Source organism: Schistocerca piceifrons, chromosome 1 (genome assembly GCF_021461385.2).
Source record: "Schistocerca piceifrons isolate TAMUIC-IGC-003096 chromosome 1, iqSchPice1.1, whole genome shotgun sequence".
Lineage (NCBI taxonomy): Eukaryota > Metazoa > Arthropoda > Insecta > Orthoptera > Acrididae > Schistocerca > Schistocerca piceifrons.
In genome coordinates, this window is record NC_060138.1 from 1,008,679,567 (window position 1) to 1,008,703,699 (window position 24,133).

At 42.6% G+C, this 24,133-nt stretch overlaps 1 protein-coding gene across 1 annotated transcript in view; it reads left to right on the plus strand.

The window, feature by feature from the left end:
* Positions 1-454: 454 nt before the first annotated feature.
* Positions 455-24,133, plus strand: part of LOC124798039 (secretin receptor-like) — a 182,582-nt gene continuing 158,903 nt past the window's right edge. Inside the window, exons 1-2 of the mRNA XM_047261298.1 lie at positions 455-609; positions 22,202-22,274. The gene's annotated coding sequence lies outside the window, so the exon portion shown is untranslated. The remainder of the gene's footprint in view (positions 610-22,201; positions 22,275-24,133) is intronic.

Sequence of the window (24,133 nt, forward strand, 5' to 3'; positions counted from 1 at the left end):
CTGGGTACTGATTTCTGAGGACCTATGCACCCAAATTGCGTGAAAATGTAATCACATGTCAGTTCTAGTATGATATATTTGTCCATTGAATATCCGTTTATCATCTGCATTTCTTCTTGGTGTAGTAATTTTTATGGCTAGTAGCGTAGAATCAAACATCGAAGTAACAGTCTCTGTGGAAGCTACCGAACATTTGGCAACGGACCTGGCCACTTGGATTGGCCTTGAAACACGCAACATCAACATCCGAACTCCATAAATAAGCGAGAGTAATGACTAGTGGTCCTTGGGCCACGTTTCGCGTGGCCTGTCGTGTCAGGGAGATTCCAGACGGAAGCCATCAACAGTGCGTCACCGTTGCGTTTCGCGGCAGCTGCGGTGACGTCAGGGATCGGCAGGGATTATCGGCCGCTGGCTGGCCTCGGCCGCAGCCAGTGAGCCGGGGCACGGGCCGCCGCCGCGCCGCCGCGCGTTGCGTCTGCACAGTGGCTTCCGGGCAGCCTCGCGGGACGCGCGCCGAATCTCGCGACGGGCCTCGGACGTTCAGCTGGACTGGGAATGGGGCTGCGGTAGAGGCGAGATTTCTCCACCTGTCGAGTGCACCCTGAGGTGAGCTAATGGTCGCTTCATCAGGCGCACTGACTTAGGCCACAGTGCCACTGTATCCCGTTTTATATTCTACACTAAAGCAACTGGAAACTACCAGTGCGATATTTATCACATTTTGTTGAGGTGATTAAACTCTCATTCCATTCGGGAAATTAAGTCCATCATCAACTTCTGTAATAGGTGTCAGCCACACAGGCACCAATACACTTGTAGATTCTTTGTAATATGGAAGTCATGTCACTTTAAGGAACGTATTACCACGGCTGTATGGAAGATGGTGTTGAAGTACTAGAAGGCCCGCAGATGTTGGACAGTGGTTCAAATGGCTCTGAGCGCTATGGGACTTAACAACTGAAGTCATCTGTCCCCTAGAACTTAGAACTTTTTAAACCTAACTAACCTAAGGACATCACACACATCCATGCCCGGGGAAGGAGTCGAACCTGCGACCGTGGCGGTCGCGCGGTTCCAGTCTGAAGAACTTAGAACCGCTCGGCCACACCGTCTGGCTGTTGGAGAGTGGACTGCACAAGTTATCTCTTCGTGCTAAGTCCCGATCCACGAACCTTACTTTACAGTGTTGCGTTTTGTTTGCAAGTATGTAATACACTCTACGACAAAGAAAAAAAGAAAAAAGGAAAGCGGCGAATCACCAAGGTAGATGTGATGTGCTTGTACAAACAAATAAACTTCGAACCTCACTGACTGGAGTAGAATCGTTTTTAGTGATGAGTCCCACAAGGAACTGAGCCCTGATGGCCATCTAATACTTGTTCGTGTCTGGAGACACCCTGGACACCTTTGGGATGCTTACCTCATGTCGCCCGCCGTACGGCCATTTTATTTCACTGTAGGACCACTTTGGTTGTCTTCCGCGACACCTTACAGCACAGAAACACGTCGACAAAATGCTAAGCCCCGTTTGGTTGCCCTTCGCAGCAAGTCATCCTGGACTTACATTTCAGCAAGATAATGCCCACCCGCACACGGCGAGAGTTGCTGCTGCTTGTCTTCATGCTTGCCAAACCCTACCTTGGGCAGCAAGGTCCCCGGATCTCTTCCCAACTGATAACGTTTGGAGCATTACCTGCTCTATATTTTGTCAGTCTAACGCGCTAACCGGACGGTTACAATATGCCTCATGAGGACATCCAGAAACTCTGTCAGTCACTGTCAAGTCGAGTAATCTGCTTTCATAAAGGCCAGAGGTGGACTAACGCTTTATTGACTCGCCCAGGCTCTTTCTCTTGAACAAATCACGCAGTTTTTCTAAACCTGTAACCATTCATTTATCTGTACATATGCATCACGTCTACCGATTCCTGTGCCATGTAGATAATTCTTTCGTGGTACGCCTTTTGTTTCTTAGAATGTATTATATCTTTATTCTTACTTTAAATAAAACTAATATTATTCTCCGTATTATAGGCTGTTTACAGGCGTAAGCGGAGGAGTCGGAAAGCAAATGAGGTGAAAAAAAAACATGAAGGAGGGTGTGGAGTCAGACTTTTTTAAACGTCAGTCAGGAAAGCGAAATGGAAACAGTTCGAAGAACTTCCTCACATGATAGACTTAAGACTTGACGGGAGAACGAAGAGGTGGCGATGAAACTAGTTTCAGGAAAAAAGTTTGTTGCGAGAACATTCACAGATGAATTGAAAACAGTATTGCACAATCACGTGAAAACTAGCCAGTTTATGTCTTCGAGTAAAGTTGTATTCTTAAACGCGCTCTACTGCTACGGTTTCATGAAAGGCAATGCAGACATTAGTGCAGCTGAGTCATGAGTCTGCAGCGAGCAGCAAGTTCCAGCGAGGAACAAGTAGACAGATTCTTTGTCTTACTAGGTTAGCTGTTGGACGTGTACAAGTTTATAACCATATACAAACTATTGACAACATTTTTGGAGCAAATGTGACTTTTATACAAGTCACAATGGAGTGTCAGGTACAACTCTCCAAAAACGTAAAGGATGAACGTATAGAAAAGGGGGGGGGGGGGCGCACGTGTTTTACAACTCTGACAAGTATCATGTGAAGAATACAACAACACAATCTTCAAAAAATATCATAATTAAAAAAGTACAAAACCGATACCAGACGACGTTCCCCTACACTCTTTCCAACATATGTCAGACAATCTCCACGGGTGATACATCAGGAGGCGGCACAGGCCAAACAAACATCTGCACATTACTCAAAGCTGTTGTGGTGTGAGCTGTTGTATAGAGTCGTTCATTATCTTGCTGGAATATTCAATTTGGTACTATGGTCTTGAGTATGTCGACAGGGCTTACCATCCTTATCATAAACTAACGAGCGTTCAGGCTCTTTTCAATAATTGTGAAATCAGTACAACTGTCATATCTAGTACTTGCACATCACGGTCCCAGGAGTTATGGCTGTCGTCAATCACTGCTTCCCGTGACCTTCACCAGAGAGTCTACGTGCCCGTTGATGTCGATCTGTCACAAGATAGAACACCCCAGAATGTCACTGAATGCCCAGTTCAATCTTTAGTCAAGTCTCTCTCGATTGTCATCTGATGTCAGCAATAAAGATACATGACAGCTCGACATATCAACAACGTTTCCAATAATAACAATTTGTTTTAATTTTTTGGAGATCGGAGTTACACAAAAATTTTGAAACTGGGAGAACCCAAACCACATGATAAATTATTATTTATTTGTTTATTGCTTATTTAGTCTAACCAGATTAGGGCCCTAATGCTCTCTCTTACATCTGATAAGGAACTACACATACCAAAAATTATTACATAGCATCATTAATAATAATAATAATAATTGGCAATAATAGTAATAGTAACACTAAAAATGATGATAAAGGAAGAATTACGAATGATGTCAATTAGTTATTACATAGCAAACTCAATAATAATAATTCGCTTTATTAACAATAAGTTATAGTTGCAAATAATAATAATAATAATAATAGTTATAATAACAATAATAATAATGAAACAATGGAGGCATTAATTAGTTTAGCACTTCTGAAGCCGTGTTTGCTATTAGAAGTGGAAGAGATAGTGAAAGAGGAGAGGATTGAAACGAAAAAATGACAGTGGCTGCTACGCAAGAAGATAATTTCAGTAGAGAATTCTATAGACAAGTGGAGGGAAAAGTGGTGGGGGAGGGAGGGTTGATGAGAGTAAGCTGTAAGAAGAGATAGCAATTGTGATAGGAGATGAGCCATTAGCTGTCTCTTGAAGTTGGAAAGGATTTTAATCCCTCTAATATTTTAAGGAAGTTTGTTCCAAAGTCGGGTTCCTGATACAGAAAATTGGTGTTTTGAAGTGGTACAGAGAGGATTTTACTTTGCTGAGAACGAGTATTTCTGCTGTATTCTTCAGACAATAGCGTAAGGGTTGACGATAAATAGGAAGGAATGCTATGATTGAGAAGACGATGCAGCGAACACAGGGTGTGATAATATCTACGCTTATCGGCACGTAGCCACGATAATTGTTCATAGACAGGGGTGACATAGCTTACATCACAAATCTGTTGCACACAGATGTTCATGGCCAGTTCAGATCGGCGTGAACTCTCACAGGAAAGTCATTGCAAAACAGGATCACCATAATCAACGATGGGGATTGTTAGTGCTCTGTGAGTTTTCTTTTTAAGCTCTATAAGAAATTCTTCTTTGTATGTATGTAATGAATGAAGTAATGCTGACACCTTGTTACAGAATGCAGTTGTGTGTTCAGTTCAGTCTAGGTGATGGTCCAGAATTACCGCCAGATTGTTTGCACAAGAAGAAGAGGTGATTTCTGTACGTTTAAGCTTAAAGGTGGAAAAGATTCTCTGAATTGAATAGGAATACGTATTTAGTGAGCGACTAAGATTTCTTGTGTTTTACGTGCGTTAAGTTTGAAACCTACATTGTGTGCCCATTTTGACAAGGAAAGTAATTCACGATTTACGTTCTGGATGTGTGTGCACAGATTGGCTGGGATTGCACTTGGGTATAACTGAAGGCCATCAGCATATAAATGATATCTGCAGTGGGAAGATAATACTCGACACATCATTAAACTGTAATGAGAAAAGTTTGTTTATGAAGTTCGACAGCCGAACATAAGTCCCAAGGTAGCTACCATCTTATTAATTATACACTGAAACAGTCCGAAAACGTAATTTTAAAGAACGTTGGGATGCCAAAAACATGTCATTTAATTTAATTTTAATAATGATCATTTCAAAGAAAACACGTGTACTTAACGAATTTCCAAATCTGTCCCATTATGTACTCAGCAGTATTTCATTATTTATTAGTTAACGTTGGATCACGTGATTGTAACAACGTACGTAACTTCACTCAAAGTTTTGTTATAGGCATAATAATTGCAATTTTGTAAAACCTAATCAATTTTTCGAGTTACATTTTTGGACACTTTTACTTTCATTCTGATGTTATGAAAGCTTTTTACCATCACAAATACGATTTACAGACTTTTTATGGACAATGAAGCACTTTGTTCATTTCTCTTCACTGTTTGTGAGTACCGGATATTAAATATGTAAACTAATTTGATAGCATTATTCCAGAGTGTTCTAAAACAAAGATCAGCACTTGGCGCCAATGGTTAGGCACTCGCATTTTGCATTTATCCAAGTCAAAACCTATTTTGTACTGTATTGTGATACACTATTTGTTATTCAATTGTTTTTTATAATGAAAAGCTTTGGTAGTGCTTTTGAAAGAGGTGACATGTAAAGATGGAGGTACAAAATGCTGTTGCGAATATGTTGTCATGCTCGTAGTTGAATAAACGCTGAAGATGATGAGTCGCTTGTTTTCTCGTTCACTATAAAAACAACGGGAGGACCTCAGGAACACCGTAAAGGCAACAACTACCACAAACAAATTTAAAAAAAGATGAGTAGTTTATTATGTACATTGAAATTGTATTTTTCACCATATCCACACTGCACAAAATCTTAATTGATACAGTAAGGAAGTGAGTGTCAACGATTGAACTTAGAGTATTTAAACATCTGGCAAAGGGTCTATTTCAAGGTACGCAATAAATACCGCGAGGGGCCGCCTCCACGGAGGAACATCCACTCGCCTGGCGCCTCCCAGGTCCGCGCTCACAAACTGGCTATATTCCACGCCACTTCGTTCAGCGCCGGCCGGTGTGGCCGAGCGGTTCTAGGCGCTTCAGTCCGGAACAGCGTGACTGCTACGGTCGCAGGTTCGAATCCTGACTCGGGAATGGATGTGTGTGATGTCCTTATATTAGTTAGGTTTAAGTAGCTCTAAGTTCTAAGGGACTGATGACCTCAGATGTTAAGTTCCATAGTGCTCAGAGCGAATGAACCGTGATCAGATATATACCGAATGTCGACACTGAAAATTCCAGATCACTTGGTAACAAAATTCCTGAACCTGAAAGTAAAAGTGGGCTATGTGAAGCGCAAGTAGCTCCAGACTCTCCAAAAGTGCCACCCCCACCTCAAAGGGAAAACATGAAAGCTTGGTCGACAGCCCCAGATGATCCATCGCAAAATTCTGCCGTTCACAAAGTCATTGCTTTTTTTGCAAAGCAAGCCCGCTAAACGTGAGTTTGATGGCATAGATCACTTGTTTCTCAGTTATGCTGACGCGTTCAGAAAATTCCAGCCAACAACATAAACAATGCTGAAGCTAGAGCTAGCTACAGTCTTTGCAAGAAAGGAAACGAGAGACCTTGGTACACCATTTCACTCACCCCGAGTATTCACACTCCGCTCTCCATTGCAATCTGATAATTCATCCTATTCCTCGACGAGTAATAATGCGGCATTTGGCTCAGTAGATACGGCCTCGTCAACCAATGATTTGTTTTAAAAATGCGCGTCACTTCTATGACAATTACCGGTCCCGTTCTCAGTCACATTAGGTAGTAGTGTTTGTAAATAATGACTAATGTTTGTAATTTATGTTATTTATTATTATGTTTCTAATGTTAGCTAACATATCGAAATAGATTACTGTTCGTATAACATACGTGAGAGTATATTTTTTATTAACTTATCTTAAAGAAACGGCTAATCGTTCTCCAGTTTTAGTATGTCTTGTCCAGTTAATGGTGATCTTCTCAGTGTTCTGTTGCAGTATACCATGCGGTTCCTCGAAACTTTGTCTTGACATAAGGAAATATGCAAAAAATCTATCATCATGGGACTGTTGTTCCCTACACAGACGATGGTGTTCACCGAGGTGTTCTCGTTTTTCATTGACTGGGTGTACCCAATTACGTCTTTTCCTTCTACTGCACTGCAGTGCTAGAAGAAGTGAGAGTTGCTCCTCATTGGAACCACACATTTGCCAAGAAAAATCTGAAAAACACTTGACCAGGGCAAAACACCACTGTGAATCTGTTCTCCGGGAAACTACGACAACACAGGATCGCTCACACAAGACATCGCTCTGTATGTGACCCAGCCATATCCCAGACCGTTGAGAAGATCGCGCGATCGCTGCCCGCTGCGACAAACCACGTCCTGTGAGGCAAAGCTTTGAAGGGCGCTCTCAGAAGCGGATTACATAGTTTCCCCCTTACACTGGCGGAAATGAAAGTCCTTCCGCTGGCAGGCAGCAAAACACGACGCGCCGCAGCCTCACTGTAAGTACCGAAACAGCATTTAGACTGTTCAGTGCAGTGTCGGCAGTTAGTACAGTACAGTACTCTGAAGACTTCCTTCCAATATAGCAACCGCTATCTACGGAGTAATTATACCAACAGGAGTGTCTTCATAACTACTAACAATATCATGGACTGCCAACAGAGAGCAAAGTCACTTAGATTTCATTGTAATAGGATTATGACATCAAGTGCCAGGCAGCACAGTTAAATACCATTTTGCCACGTGCTCTCGATGAATTTCCTATTGTAATGCCACATTTCTGTTGCTGTACTGCCATGTTAAACAAGTGTTTAATTAGCGAGTATACAATCATCCAATTTTAAAGAACCATAACATGGAAACACATTATTTTGCTTCCGTGGATGTTTGGGCTGAATTAGTAGTAATAATCAGTTACTACTTTCAGATTATCTTCATCGTACATGCGACCAGTCATTGGGCAGCCGACCTTTTCACGCTTCGAGGCTCCCAAGTGACCATAGGATTCCTAGAGCTGTTTCTCACACTTAATGAACTGATTTTCTATGCTCCTGTTCATTAGTTAAAAGCATTCTCCGAAAAGAGTGGTTTACAGTAGATTTGACCGAACCACTAACCACAGGGAATTTGAAGTATATGAGAAATTATGCACTAGCATAATTACAGAGAGATATGATGAACATCGAAGCCTATGTCGCTTTCGTCGCACTTTGTCTAGATAAAGAACACAGCGTAAAGTATGGAGAATTTGAAGGGTGTGTCAGTGCTATAATGGACTCTACACCGATGTGCTAAAGCAGCAAGACCACCTATTTAATAGTGTGCTGATTCGCTTTTCCAACTGGGTACAGAAGCGATTCTTCTTGGTATGGATTCTACAAGTTCTTGATAGGTTTCCAGAAGTATATGGCAGCAGATGTCTAGTCACAAATCACTAAATTCCGGCAAATTACGAGACGGTGATCTGTGGGCACACGCAGTTGGAACCAGATATGTGTTCCAGTGGTTACAGATCAGGAGTATCTGCTGGCTAAAACATCAATGTGAGTTCACTATCATGCTCCTCCAAATACTGCAGCACAATTCTGTCCTTGTGTCGCTGATACGTAGTTGTCCTGCTAGAAGATGTCATCTTCGTCAGAGAAGACTTTAACCATGAAAGGATGCAGGTGATCCTTCATAATCTTCACGTTGTTCAGTGCTGACATGTTGCCTTCGATTAACACCATATCCCATGGAAGCCCAACTCAATGTACCCCATAGCATAATTCTGCCCGTTTCAGCCTGCATCTGTGGCGTGGTACATGTTTTGTGCATCCATTCCCCTGGACGACGGCGCGTAAGGAACCAACCATCGACTTGGTGTAACAAGAAATGGGATTTATTCGACGGGCGACACGTTTCTATTGATCCACGTTGAAAAGTCAGTGATGCAGTGCCCACTGCAATCGTAACTAACGATATTGTTGGGTCAGTACAGGAACACGCAGAGGTCGTGTAATGTGGAGCTCCATGTTCAACAATGGCCTTCGAACGGTGTGCTCCGAAACACTTGGGCCTGCACCAGCTTTGTACTCTGACGTCAGATCTACCACAGACCGCTTGCTATCGTGGATAACACAGTGGGGGATCCTCCGACCTCTACGTTTATGATGAGACTTAGACGCCCAGCACCACACGGCCTGTCCGTTATTCCACCGTTTTTAAACCACTCTCCATAGATGCTCACGACAGCAGTACCCAAACAGCCGACCAAATTCGCAGTTTCAGAGATTCTCGTGTCCAGCCGTAGCGCACAGCAACGTGGCATTTGTCAAACCCGATTATATCAGCGGATTTCTCCATTTGCGACTCGTATCTTCGATATAGTGACTGCCATTCATCTCTCTTCCACTTACAATCTTTCCTTACTGCGTCACGTGCGTGCAACACCACCAAGTAGCGTTCAACCGCGCTGTGGGCAGTGGTCATCAGTCTACATGGAAGGTCAAGGTTGTACGGTGACTAATTTTTTAAATCTACATCGGCATGAATACTCTGCAAATCACATCTAAGTGCCTCGCAGAGGGTTCATCGAACCACTTGCACAATTCTCTGTTATTCCAATCTCGTATAGCACGCTGAAAGAATGAACACCTGTATTTTCCCGTACGAGCTCTGATTTCCCTTATTTTATCTTGGTGATCGTTTCTCCCTATGTAGGTCGGTGTTAACAAAATATTTTCGCATTCGGAGGAAAAAGTTGGTGATTGGAATTTCGTGAGAAGATTCCATCGCAACAAAAAACGCGTTTCTTTTAATGATGTTCAGCCCAAATCCTGTATCATTTCTGTGACACTCTCTCCCATTTTTTTTTTTTTTTTTTTTGGTCATCAGTCTACTGACTGGTTTGATGCGGCCCGCCACGAATTCCTTTCCTGTGCTAACCTCTTCATCTCAGAGTAGCACTTGCAACCTACGTCCTCAATTATTTGCTTGACGTATTCCAATCTCCGTCTTCCTCTACAGCTTTTGCCCTCTACAGCTCCCTCTAGTACCATGGAAGTCATTCCCTCATGTCTTAGCAGATGTCCTATCATCCTGTCCCTTCTCCTTATCAGTGTTTTCCACATATTCCTTTCCTCCCCGATTCTGCGTAGAACCTCCTCATTCCTTACCTTATCAGTCCACCTAATTTTCAACATTCGTCTATAGCACCACATCTCAAATGCTTCGATTCTCTTCTGTTCCGGTTTTCCCACAGTCCATGTTTCAATACCATTCAATGCTGTACTCCAGACGTACATCCTCAGAAATTTCTTCCTCAAATTAAGGCCGGTATTTGATATTAGCAGACTTCTATTCGCCAGAAATGCCTTTTTTGCCGTAGCGAGTCTGCTTTTGATGTCCTCCTTGCTCCGTCCGTCATTGGTTATTTTACTGCCTAGGTAGCAGAATTCCTTAACTTCATTGACTTCGTGACCATCAATCCTGATGTTAAGTTTCTCGCTGTTCTCATTTCTACTACTTCTCATTACCTTCGTCTTTCTCCGATTTACTCTCAAACCATACTGTGTACTCATTAGACTGTTCATTATGTTCAGCAGATGATTTAATTCTTCTTCACTTTCACTCAGGATGGCAATGTCATCAGCGAATCGTATCATTGATATCCTTCCACCTTGTATTTTAATTCCACACCTGAACCTTTCTTTTATTTCCATCATTGCTTCCTCGATGTACAGATTGAAGAGTAGGGGCGAAAGGCTACAGCCTTGTCTTACACCCTTCTTAATACGAGCACTTCGTTCTTGATCGTCCACTCTTATTATTCCCTCTTGGTTGTTGTACATATTGTATATGACCCGTCTCTCCCTATAGCTTATCCCTACTTTTTTCAGAATCTCGAACAGCTTGCACCATTTTATATTGTCGAACGCTTTTTCCAGGTCGACAAATCCTATGAAAGTGTCTTGATTTTTCTTTAGCCTTGCTTCCATTATTAGCCGTAAAGTCAGAATTGCCTCTCTCGTCCCTTTAGTTTTTCTAAAGCCAAACTGATCGTCACCTAGCGCATTATCAATTTTCTTTTCCATTCTTCTGTATATTATTCTTGTAAGCAGGTTCGACGCATGAGCTGTTAAGCTGATTGTGCGATAATTCTGGCATTTGTCAGCTCTTGCCGTCTTCGGAATTGTGTGGATGATGCTTTTCCGAAAGTCAGATGGTATGTCGCCAGACTCATATATTCTACACACCAACGTGAATAGTCGTTTTGTTGCCACTTCCCCCAATGATTTTAGAAATTCTGATGGAATGTTATCTATCCTTACTGTCTTATTTGACCGTAAGTCCTCCAAAGCTCTTTTAAATTCCGATTCTAATACTGGATCCCCTATCTCTTCTAAATCGACTCCTGTTTCTTCTTCTATTACATCAGACAAATCTTCACCCTCGTAGAGGCTTTGAATGTATTCTTTCCACCTATCTGCTCTCTCCTCTGCATTTAACAGTGGAATTCCCGTTGCACTCTTAATGTTACCACCGTTGCTTTTAATAGCACCAAAGGTTGTTTTGACTTTCCTATATGCTGAGTCTGTCCTTCGACAATCATATCTTTTTCGATGTCTTCACATTTTTCCTGCAGCCATTTCGTCTTAGCTTCCCTGCACTTCCTATTTATTTCATTCCTCAGCGACTTGTATTTCTGTATTCCTGATTTTCCCGGAACATGTTTGTACTTTCTCCTTTCATCAATCAACTGAAGTATTTCTTCTGTTACCCATGGTTTCTTCGCAGCTACCTTCTTTGTACCTATGTTCTCCTTTCCAACTTCTGTGATGGCCCTTTTTAGAGATGTCCATTCCTCTTCAACTGTACTGCCTACTGCACTATTCCTTATTGCTGTATCTATAGCGTTAGAGAACTTCAAACGTATCTCGCCATTCCTCAGTACTTCCGTATCCCACTTCTTTGCGTATTGATTCTTCCTGACTAATGTCTTGAACTTCAGCCTACTCTTCATCACTACTATATTGTGATCTGAGTCTACATCTGCTCCTGGGTACGCCTTACAATCCAGTATCTGATTTCGGAATCTCTGTCTGACCATGATGTAATCTAATTAAAATCTTCCCGTATCTCCCGGCCTTTTCCAAGTATACCTCCTCCTCTTGTGATTCTTGAACAGGGTATTCGCTATTATTAGCTGAAACGTGTTACAGAACTCAATTAGTCTTTCTCCTCTTTCATTCCTTGTCTCAAGCCCATATTCTCCTGTAACCTTTTCTTCTACTCCTTCCCCTACAATTGCATTCCAGTCGCCCATGACTATACATACTGCATTACCCTTTCAATATCCTCATACACTTTCTCTATCTGTTCATCTTCAGCTTGCGACGTCGGCATGTATACCTGAACTATCGTTGTCGGTGTTGGTGTGCTGTCGATTCTGATTAGAACAACCCGGTCACTGAACTGTTCACAGTAACACACCCTCTGCCCTACCTTCCTATTCATAACGAATCCTACACCTGTTACACCATTTTCTGCTGCTGTTGATATTACCCGATTCTCATCTGACCAGAAATCCTTGTCTTCCTTCCACTTCACTTCACTGACCCCTACTACATCTAGATTGAGCCTTTGCATTTCCCTTTTCAGATTTTCTAGTTTCCCTACCACGTTCAAGCTTCTGACATTCCACGCCCCGACTCGTAGAACGTTATACTTTTGTCGATTATTCAATCTTTTTCTCATGGTAACCTCCCCCTTGGCAGTCCCCTCCCAGAGATCCGAATGGGGGACTATTCTGGAATCTTTTGCCAATGGAGAGATCATCATGACACTTCTTCAATTACAGGCCACATGTCTTGTGGATACACGTTACGTGCCTTTAATGCAGTGGTTTACATTGCCTCCTGCATCCTCATGTCGTTGATCATTGCTGATTCTTCCGCCTTTAGGGGCAATTTCCCACCCCTAGGACAAGAGAGTGCCCTGAACCTCTATCCGCTCCTCCGCCCTCTTTGACAAGGCCGTCGGCAGAATGAGGCTGACTTATTATGCCGGAAGTCTTCAGCCGCCAATGCTGATTATTTATCAAAATTTAGGCAGTGGCGGGGATCGAACCCGGGACCGAATACTTTTTTTTTTTATTATGAATCAAAGACGCTACCCCTAGACCACGGGTAATCCTCCTTGCTCCCATATTTCGCGATAATACAAAACGTGTTGCCTTTCTTTGAACTTTTTCGATGTACTCCGTCAGTCCTATCTGGTAAGGATCCAACATCGCGCAGGAGTATTCTAAAAGAGGACGGACAAACGTAGTGTAGGCAGTTTCCTTAGTACGTCTGTTACATTTTTTACGTGTCCTGCCAAAAAAACGCAGTCTTTGGTTAGCCTTCCCCACAACATTTTATGTGTGTTTCTTCCAATTTAAGTTGTTCGTTATGATGCCTTTAGATGTGTACATCATCAAATTAATCAAGGTTAAGGAAAACACATCAAGTATCTCGTCCATTATACTACGCGAAACTCGTTTTTTTACTGAAAAATGGGCGCATAGATCTTAAGTGACCTCATCTCACACCACTTACAATGCTGAGAAATCAAGATCCTCTCTGTGATCTCTTGGGACACCCGAAATATGTATATAAAGCTATCTAATCAAGAAAGAAGGAAAATATCAGATAATAAAATCGGGGGAGTTTACAGTCGCTCCGGTAAAACTTTGGCTTGGCAGAGGTATTCGTTGGCACGGTATTACTGAAGGAGGTAGTTTCGGCGGGTCTGGAGCTAACTACTTCATCTGGCGAATTTACTGGATTCGCCGTCTTGGTTGCAAATTTTGGGCGATTCACAGCCCACGGTCTATGTTTCGTTTTTCGGTTGGATGATCTGGACAATATTTTCTCTTGCGGTGATATTAGCGTGTAAATGAAAACGTAGCAACAAATCTCTTTAGTGTAAACAGTACCTGAATATGACGAACAACAAGAATTGTGTTCTATGTAAAACACTTATGAGGTAACCTCGAGAATGAGGGAAGCAATTATCACTTCGGGGAAACCTCATGCAATACATTTCTCATGTGCCGTGTTCTGAACGTTTACCTGAGAACAGACCAAATTTTGATGTTCTGAAAGCGTTCACCAATAAATGAAGCCTGGCCGTGAATTCGAACAGTAACCCATAGCCAACAGACTTTAAAAGAAATACAAGTTCATACGTAAAATTAGAATTCCTGTTACTTGAATAGATGCCTATATAGCATTAGACCAACTCCTCTCCTCACCTACTACCCCTTCTTCGAGGCCGTCAAGTGATTCGATATAGAGCTGCTAGTGTCGGATTTTAATAAAAAAAAGAAAAAAAAAGTGAAACACTGTCTCGAAACCAGCCCACCCCTATAGCTGTGCGTATTCAATCGCCGTTTCCGCGCTGGAGAGATGTGGCGGTTCTGTATCGAATCCTCTCGACCAATCATCGACGAGGGTCGATGTACCGACCAGACTGGACGTGGTTTTTAGGTGGTTTCTCATTTCTCAGTAGGTGAATATCGGGTTGGTAGTCGAGTCACAGCTCAGTTACACGAGTCGTAAACATTTAGGAAACGTTCGCTCTCTTTCAGGTGAATAACACTACACACATTCAGTACCGGGGGCCGTGGGATGACGAAAAGATGGGATTCGGTCAAACCTTAAATCAACCACGCCGAGCCAGCGCCGATGCAGGCCGAAGGCACAAGTAAATGAAGAAGGTAACTGCTTCAAATCTTATGCAAAAATGTCGGAATCCTTATTGATATCAGAATTCTAGGCCTATAACGGAGTCTTCTCCCTCAGATATCGTGGATGTACAACGTATAAATGGATACATGAACCACAGTTTCTAATGTATTGTACATGGAAAAAGTTTGCGATTTGAACTCCGTTCACAGTATATTCATGTGGTGGTGTTGCACCACTTACTATTTATCACACGATACGAAGTTCCTCAAATCGGAAACTATGTTTCAGGCATCTCCTCGTTTACGTTGTCTGCAGTTTTCTGAACTGGGAACAGACAAAGGAACTCTTCAATGCAGAGAAAACCAGAAACTAATATTCCTTCATTTATTAATAAATTGTTTACGCGTTCCGGCATTAGCAACCCTCAGACTGCTCATGTTCGGTGAAAGTCAACCATGTACCTTTGTAATTCTCTGGTTTTTATCTGAAACAAGATTCTGATGATGGATTACGCCGAAAAGCATAAACAGTGGATTTGTAAATGAAGGAATACTGGTTTCCGGTTTTCTCTGCATTGCAGTTCCTTTATCTGCGACAAATTCAGCCACCTGCAGACTACATAAATTATTCACCATGGTAGTCTCCATTCTGAGTGCTTTCATAGCACACCATTGTTACCTCGCCGTTAATAAATCGTTTGACATGTATGTGCGCCTGCGATGGTTTTCTGTTAAAATGAAATTTCGGGATGTTATTGCGACTGTGGAAATATAATTACGTAAGTACAAGATTCCAGAACCTAGAAACAGAGCAAATAAAATAAAATAACATAAAATAAAACTGAAGCTCTGGAGTCTTTATCTTTTGATCGACCATCGCAACTGTGGGTTGTGGTTTCTAGATTCTCATTTTGCCACTTAAATGTAACGCGGCCTCATTAGTGAAAAATAAACATTAAAAGTGAAGACTTTGATCACCAGACACGGAATGAACTCACGAAACTCTATACGTTTTTGATTATCAGAATACTAAAGCTTTAGTAGCAATGGAATCCTGAACGATTTGAACACAAACGACGCTGAAAAACAAGCCAGAAATACTTATAAGTATTACTAACTCTAACATGGTACGGTGAGCAGACTATTGTGAAATACACGCAAAACGGTACTGAATGCTCCCCACTTTCTGAACAGGCGCACTGGGTCGACTTCTGGAATTCCTTGCCTTCGAACTGCTGGTACCATCATCCAAGTTGGAGGTGCACTGCCGTAGATCCGATGAACATAACGCCGTATATTTGTAACTCAACTGCAGCTGTTGAAACGGAGATCACGAAGCGCCTTTTATCGCTTTATGATCACCATTTCGAGTCAACGCACTTTGGGTAATGGGCGTTCGAGCTTCATAGCTACACCAAAGAGATTCCTACCAACAACCATTTAAACCGGCGACGTGCAACTGGCCCCTACGTAATCTTTTAGTTTTCACTTTTAAGTTCATATTCACCCAACTTTCTGTCCGTTTTTGTCTTTGTTCGCCTCGGTCGCTCCCTTACACCTACTCCAAAAACAAAACTTCTTATAATGTAAAAATGTCAGTTACATGGCGAATAATACATAAAAAGTAAACATACAACGTCGTAGAATAATACTAAAATAAATACATTTGCCCCTTAACTTAACAACCAGATTTCAAACAGTACGAAAGAACACCTTCACAAAGGGCCTCTCTCCCTCGCTCTCTTTCTCGCAAACACACACACTTACACACACACTCGCGCGCTTACCACAAACCTAAACAAATCCTAGTATCCCGGCGGAGGTTCGAGTCCTCCCTAGGGCAAGGGTGTGTGTGTTTGTCCTTAGGATAATTTAGGTTAAGTAGTGTGTAAGCTAAGGGACTGATGACCTTGGCAGTCCCATAAGATTTCACACACATATCCAAGTATCAGTAAATCTGGCTTCGGGAGTTATTTAATCTTCACAAAGCACGTTTTCAAGAATTCTCTCCGTCATAGGACTTTACTGACACACAGTACAGTACTATAAGCCCTGGATAGTGGTAACATCAATAAAAACGTTTACGATTAGTTGAGATGCCAAAACATCGTTAATTCCCGTGACTGAGACAAAGTGAATCAAACCTTCAGCAAAAGCCAAAATGTTAACAAGTTCTTTTGTGCTCCCAAAATCAGTGATTCTGTGGTGAACTCTGTCGGACGGAGGAAGGTGGACTCCTGGATTCCTGTGCGACGCAGGAACAGCTGATTATTCCCGTCAGATTTTCGTTTTTTTAAGGCGGAGACTGCCATTCCGTGGGACCACTAAAGCTGTGTGTCAAGTGATGAGAATTATTGTCAATTGCATTTCCCTTTCGTTTGCGGATTTGTTTTTGCGGTCCTGGTATTCGAACACGTGTGAACTGTGAATATCTGAGACAGGTGTGATAAGTAGCTGGAGGAATGTTTGGTGGAAGTAACGGTCACAAGATTTATTGAAGTGAAAGTAAAACCTATTACCTTTGTGGAAACAAATATTTAAATTTGTTTGTCCATTTGAGCCATACACTCTATGCTTATTCAGAACAAACGTTTGTGAGATTTCGATGAAATTCACAGGAACCATTTGGTAGTGAAACGAAATAATGTATCCATACAGTGATAGCACCAGCAGCCTGAGTGCAGCCAGAATGATGTCGGCAAGAAGATGATGTGCACGCACTGTCAAACTATAGGCATTTCATCATCGTGGGCTTCGGCTCAATTGTGGCCCATAACGATATGTATGATGGTGTTTCTATTATACGCGAGGTTCCTAGGTTTCTTGCAGTGCGTCAGCAAATAGTATAAATAGCAAATGGTAAAACTCCTTTAAATAGAGCTGAATGACGTCGTTGGTTCAAATGGCTCTGAGCTCTATGGGACTTAACGTCTGAGGTCATCAGCCCACTAGAATTTATAACTAATTAAACCTAACCAACATAAGGACATCACACACATCCATGCCCGAGGCAGGATTCGAACCTGCGACCGTAGCAGTCTCGCGGTTCCAGACTGAAGCGCCTAGAACCGCTCGGTCACCACGGCCGGCGAAGGATCTTGTATTCCAAGAAAGATCTATAATAACTAGCGTAAGAGTTATTTTGTTTTGTTTGTCGACTCTAATGCAGGTTGATGGCCCTTACCAAACCTGTAAAGTGCAGTACTGTAAGATGGTTCTCCGCCTTTCAGGATGTAATTGTTTCGGCTAGGGTAAACGCATGGAGCAACAGCGTACTTTTTTAAAGAACAGCTTATATCGTGAATGAAATCAATGACGTCCAAAAAAATTATAGATTTCATGTCTTTTTGATGCCGTTGATTTGAAATCGCCTTGTAAGTTGATGAATAAAATTGTGATGCTTGAGACGGTTTCTTGGCCTAAACTGGTAGTATAATGAAGACATTCACCCACTCTTGGCGGTAAAACGTAAACTTTTTGAACGAAAAACAATTAAATAGACTCGCAGTTTCTCTGTTCGTAGCTGTAGATCCTGTATGAGGAGAACTGGTCTGAGGTAACGAATCTTTGCCCACAAAAAATACGTTCAGCTTCCTTGTTTACTTCTTTCTCATCAGTGAGTAGACCGCACATCAAAGGAAGTGACGCACGTTATCACATAACAGATAAACAGCTGCGTGGGCCCACCATATTGCTTAAGCAATTTTTGTGGAACTGTGACTTCTTATTTTCACCACAATGTCCGAGTTACATCAGTTTCAGTCATGCGAAGATCAAAACTTCAGTTAGTATTTTTCAATTGATTACCGCCTCTCACTATTCTGTCCACCTGATATTTATGACTCTTATAGCACCGTAGATTTCGGCGGCTCCTTGCAATTAATGTAGACACACAAAATAACTAATAGAGTTAACTCTTTGCTAAGATATTTCATTCACACCATCATAGCTAACATTAGTTCTGCACATATTTAACGCGTATGATCATTTAATGCTGAAACCTGTGAATCACTAGACCGTCTCTGATGACATCGCAATCTATGGGGTGTTGAATCTGACCTACTATTATTTTTCTCTATCCAGAATTTGACAGCTCTTCCCGTGTCCATATACACTGAGATACCTCCCCATACTGTGTCGGACCTCCTTTTTGCCCGGCGTAGCGCATCAGCTCGACGTGACATGGACTCGACAAGCTTTCGGAAGTCCTCTGCAAAAATACTGAGCCATTCTGTCCCTATACCTTCTCGTAATTGCGAAACTGTTGCCGGTGCAGGATTTTGTGCATAAACTGGTCTCACGATTATGTCCCATAAATGTTCCATGGGATACATATCGGGCGATCTGGGTGGCCAAATCATTCGTTCGTATTGACCAGAATGTTCTTGAAATCGCCCGGTGACATGGTGCACTGTCATCCGCCAAAATTTCTATCGTTGTTCTGGAACTTGTCACTCATGACCGATTGCAAGTCGTTTCCAAGTAGCAGTTGGACCAGCGGGCCCAGACCATTCCACGCAAGTACAACACACACCATTATGATGCGACCGGGGGCCTGCATAGTGCCTTATTGACGACTTAGGTGCATTGTTTCGTTTGATCTGCGCCACACACGTACACTACCATCAGCCCTTACCAACTGAAATCTGGACTCATCTGATCAGGCCACGGTTTTGCTGTCGTCTAGGGTCACGAGCATGGGAGATGCACTGCAGGCGATGTCGTGCTGTTAGCTAAGGCCTTGGCGTCTGTCGCTTGCTGCCATAGCCAACTAACGCCAAATTTCGTTGTAGGTACACTATCATTTCTTGCGCTTATTTCACGCAGTTGTGTTTGTCTGTCAGCACTGACAACTCTACGCTAACGCAGCTCGTTAAGTGCTGGCTGTCAAAACCACAAAAAAAAAAAAAAAAAAAAAAAAAAAAAAGCCACTGCGTTGTTAGTGGTGAGAGGTGACACCTGAAATTTGATATTCTCTACGTACTCTTGACATTATGGATCTCTGGACGTCGAATTCCCTAACGATTTCCGGAATGGAATGTCCAGTGCATGTAGCTCCAAGTTCCATTCCGCATTCAAAGTCTTTTAATTCCCGTCGTGTGGCCAAAAACAGGTCGGAAATATATTTACATGAACCTCCTGAGTACAAATGACAGCTCCGCCAATGCACTGCCCTTTCATACCTTGCGAATGCGACACTACCGCCATCTGCATATGTGCATATCACTGTCACATCACTTAGTGTATTTTGTTTCAATCTATCTCTCACTGGGTAAATAAAGAGAAGCCACGTAACGCGTACTTAGAATAGTACCCGGAGAGTCTTGGCAACATATTCACTCTTTAAGTTTGGAGATCCACGTATGGAGGAAAAGAGAAACTGCCCTTCATTATCAGACTAGGTATGACTGGTAAGTATTTGAAGGTCAGCACTGTCTGAGGAATAGGTAGAACCAAGTTTTATCTTATAGAACGCGTGTATGGCACCCACGATCAAAATACGTTGGACGAAATCTGTGGCTTACTGATAAGGAGTGCGATATATAAGGGTGGTCCATTGATCGTGACAGAGCCAAATATCTCACGAAATAAGCGTCACACGAAAAAACTATAAAGAAATGGGGAAACCAGATGGCGCTATGGTTGCTAGATGGTGCTGCCATAGGTCAACCGGATATCAACTGCGTTTTTTTAAGTTTTTTTAAGTAGGAACTCCCATTTTTTATTACATATTCGTGTAGTACGTAAAGAAATATGAATGTTTTAGTTGGACCACTTTTTTCGCTTTGTGATAGATGGCGCTGTAATAGTTACAAACATATGGCACACAATTTTAGACGAACAGTTGGTAACAGGTAGGTTTTGTAAATTAAAATACAGAACCTAGGTACGTTTGATCACTTTGTTTCGGTTATTACAATTTGATACAAGTACTTCTGTGAAATTACCATTTCTGAGAACGCATGCTGTTACAGCGTGATTACCTGTAAATACCACATTAATGCAATAAATGCTCAAAATGATGTCCGTCAACCTCAATCCATTTGGCGATACGTGTAACGACATTCCTCTCAACAGCGAGTAGTTCGCCTTCCGTAATGTTCGCACATGCATTAACAATGCGCTGACTCATGTTGTGAGGCGTTGTCGGTGGATCACGATAGCTAATATCTTTCAACTTTTCCCACAGAAAGAAATCCGGGGACGTCACATCCGGTGAACGTGCGGGCCATGGTATGGTGCTTCGACGACCAATCCACATGTCATGAAATATGCTATTTAATACCGCTTCAACCGCACGCGAGCTATGTGCCGGACATCCATCATGTTGGAAGTACATCGCCATTCTGTCATGCAGTAAAACATCTTGTAGTAACATCGGTAGAACATTACGTAGAAATCAGCGTACATTGCACCATTTAGATTGCCATCGATAAAATGGGGACCAATTATCTTTCCTCCCATAATGTCGCACCATACATTAACCCACCAAGGTCGCTGATGTTCCACTTGTCGCAGCCATCGTGGATTTTCCGTTGCTCAATAGTGCACATTATGCCGGTTTACGTTACCGCTATTGGTGAATGACGCTTCGTCGCCAAATAGAACGCGTACAAAAAATCTGTCATCGGCCCGTAATTTCTCTTGTGCCCAGTGGCAGAACTGTACACGACGTTCAAAGTCGTCGACATGCAGTTCCTGGTGCTTAGGCATATGGTACGGGTGCAACTGATGTTGATATACCATTCTCAACACCGACGTTTTTGAGATTCCCAATTCTCGCGCAATTTGTCTGCTACTGATGTACGGATTAGACGCGACAGCAGCTAAAACACCTACTTGGGCTTCATCATTTGTTGCATGGCCTGGTTGACGTTTCACATGTGGCTGAACACTTCCTGTTTCCTTAAATAATGTAACTATCCGGCGAACGGTCCGGATCTTGGATGATGTCGTCCAGGATACCGAGCAGCATACATAGCACACGCCCGTTGGGCATTTTGATCACAATAGCCATACATCAACAAGATATCGACCTTTCCCGCAATTGGTGAACGGTCCATTTTAACACGGGTAACGTATCACGAACCAAATACCGTCCGCACTGGCGGAATGTTACGTGATACCACGTACTTACACGTTAGTGACTATTACAGCGCCATCTATCACAAAGCGAAAAAGTGGTCCAACTAAAACGTTCATATTTCTTTACGTACTACACGAATATGTAATAAAAGCTGAGGGTTCCTATTTTTAAAAATGCAGTTGATATCTGTTTGACCTACGGCAGCGCCATCTAGCAGGCCAACCATAGCGCCATCTGGTTTCCCCCTTCAAGCTAGACGAGTTTCGTTCTTCGTAGTTTTTTCGTTTGATGCTTATTTCGTCAGATATTTGGCCCGGTCACTATCAATGTACCACCCTGTACATGTATCAGATACCTCGTTAGTATCGTGTTGTCTCTATCGTCCTTAAAATGTTAACGAATACGTCTTCGTACACCGCAAGAGGAGCCACAAATAGAGCTGTCATACTAAAATGACTATACCTTTATTGTTACGTTTCTGTTATTATCTCTTGTTAGTTACCTGTCATATTCCGTTTCCAGTTTTGTATACAACTATTTTTATTTTGTTGTTTTCTTCTATAAACAGAGCCATATTTTTCATTCAATTCGTGTAAATAACAATAAATAATTCATTCGCCAAAATCATTAATTCATGCTTTTGCTTTGCTTTCAGACTGTTGAATTCGTTTCTGCATGACTCGTCAAATGTAAGAAGTTTGCTTTGGACTGACACAGGCTACATTGTGGTAAGTACCGAAACTCTAGTGGCTTAGTACCAGTATTCCATCTTGCCTTACATTATTCGCGCTGCCAAGGAAATAAAAATTGAGCTGTCTGCCTAAGTTATTTTGCGAATATTTCATCTGCAGAAAGAAGAAATTTTTCAGGAAGTCGAATTTAGGAAAGGGTCTCCGTGTTTCTTGTTTACCGCTAAGCTTCTAAGTCCCCGGCTCATGTTCCTGTGCCTGAGGCAAACACGTGTTCCAGTTTCAGTGTCGATCCAAACCACACACATTTTTGTCAGTTATATAGAACAACGAGGACTCTATCGACGGTATGCGTAAAACCTACTGTCTATTCAAACTGCACCAAATCGTATGAAGTTCTCGATCTTCAGATGGCTGTCGCACCACTGTCAAGAATTTTTTAAATTTTTATTTGTTCATTTTTTTTCGGACGAAGCAGCACATTCTAGACTTCGTTTCCCGCACGATATTCAATCTCGGAATAGAGGTAACTGGCGTTGGAAATCGTCTTAGCTCCATTTAATGGCTAGATTCAGTGGTTTTTTGGGTATACATTGAATTTTAAAAAGTAATTATTTACTATTTAACTAAACACCAATTCTGATATACACTGGTGAACTGGTATACCTGCCTCATATCGTGCAGGGCCCCTTCGAGCACGCAGAAGTGCCGCAGCAAGACGTGACATGGACTGGAATAATGTCTGAAGTAGTGCTGGAGGGAACTGACACCATGAATCCTGCAGGGCTGTCCTTGAACCCGTAAGAGTACGAGGGGCTGGAGATATCTTCTGAAAAGCACATTGCAAGACATCCCAGATATGCTCAATAATGCTCATGTCTCGCAAGTTTGGTGGCCAACGGAAGTGTTTAAGCTCAGAAGAGTGTTCCCGGAGCCACTCTATAGGGATTCTGGATGTGTGGGGTGTCGCACTGTCCAACTAGATTTGCCCGCGTCCGTCGGAATATACAATGGACATGAATGGATGCTTACGTACGTGTCACCTGTCAGAGTCGTATCTAGACGTATCAGGGGCAACCGCACACGCTCCACACCATGACAGAGTCTCCACTAGCTTGAACAGTCCCCTGATGACATGCAGGGTCCATGGATTCATGAGGTTATCTCCATACCCGTACACGCCCATCCGCTAGACACAATTTGAAGACGAGTCCGACCAGACAACGTGTTTCCAGTCATCAACAGACCATCGTCGTTGACGGCCACAGGGAGGCGTAATGCTTTGTGTCGTGCATTCATCAAGAGTAGACGGGCGACACGGAAAACAGTGCAATCGTCGTGTTGCGGAAGGTGCCTTGAAGTCTGGGGAACGTTCTCTTGACGTTTCCTTTGTGATCTCATAATTCTGAAAGGTACAATGGACCACCACACGTGTGCATGCCAACCCCTACATGCAGTTTGTGTTTCTCAGCCAGGATGACTTCTGCCAGCAGGCTAATGCAACGTGACACAAAGCTCGCTGTTTACTAGCGCGGTTCGAAGAGTACCGGATGAGTTTACCGTACGCTCTGGCCACCAGACTCCCAGGATTTAAATTCAACCGAGAGTCTGTGTACCCAACCCCAGAGAGCTGCTCGTGCCACGGACACTCAACCGAGAGACCTAGCGCAGCTGGCCACAGTGCTAAGCGTAATCATGACTCCACATCCCTGTCGATACCTTGTAGAACCTCATTGACTCGCGGCGGTCTGCGCAGCGGAAGGTGGTTATTCAGGCTTTTCACAGGTTCTCAGTTTAATGCTACTTGACAGTGTACATTTTAGCATTTACCAGAAATGTTTGATCTCTAACTTGACACACGAAAGAAATTGACACACCAACAGTAACCTTAACGTTAT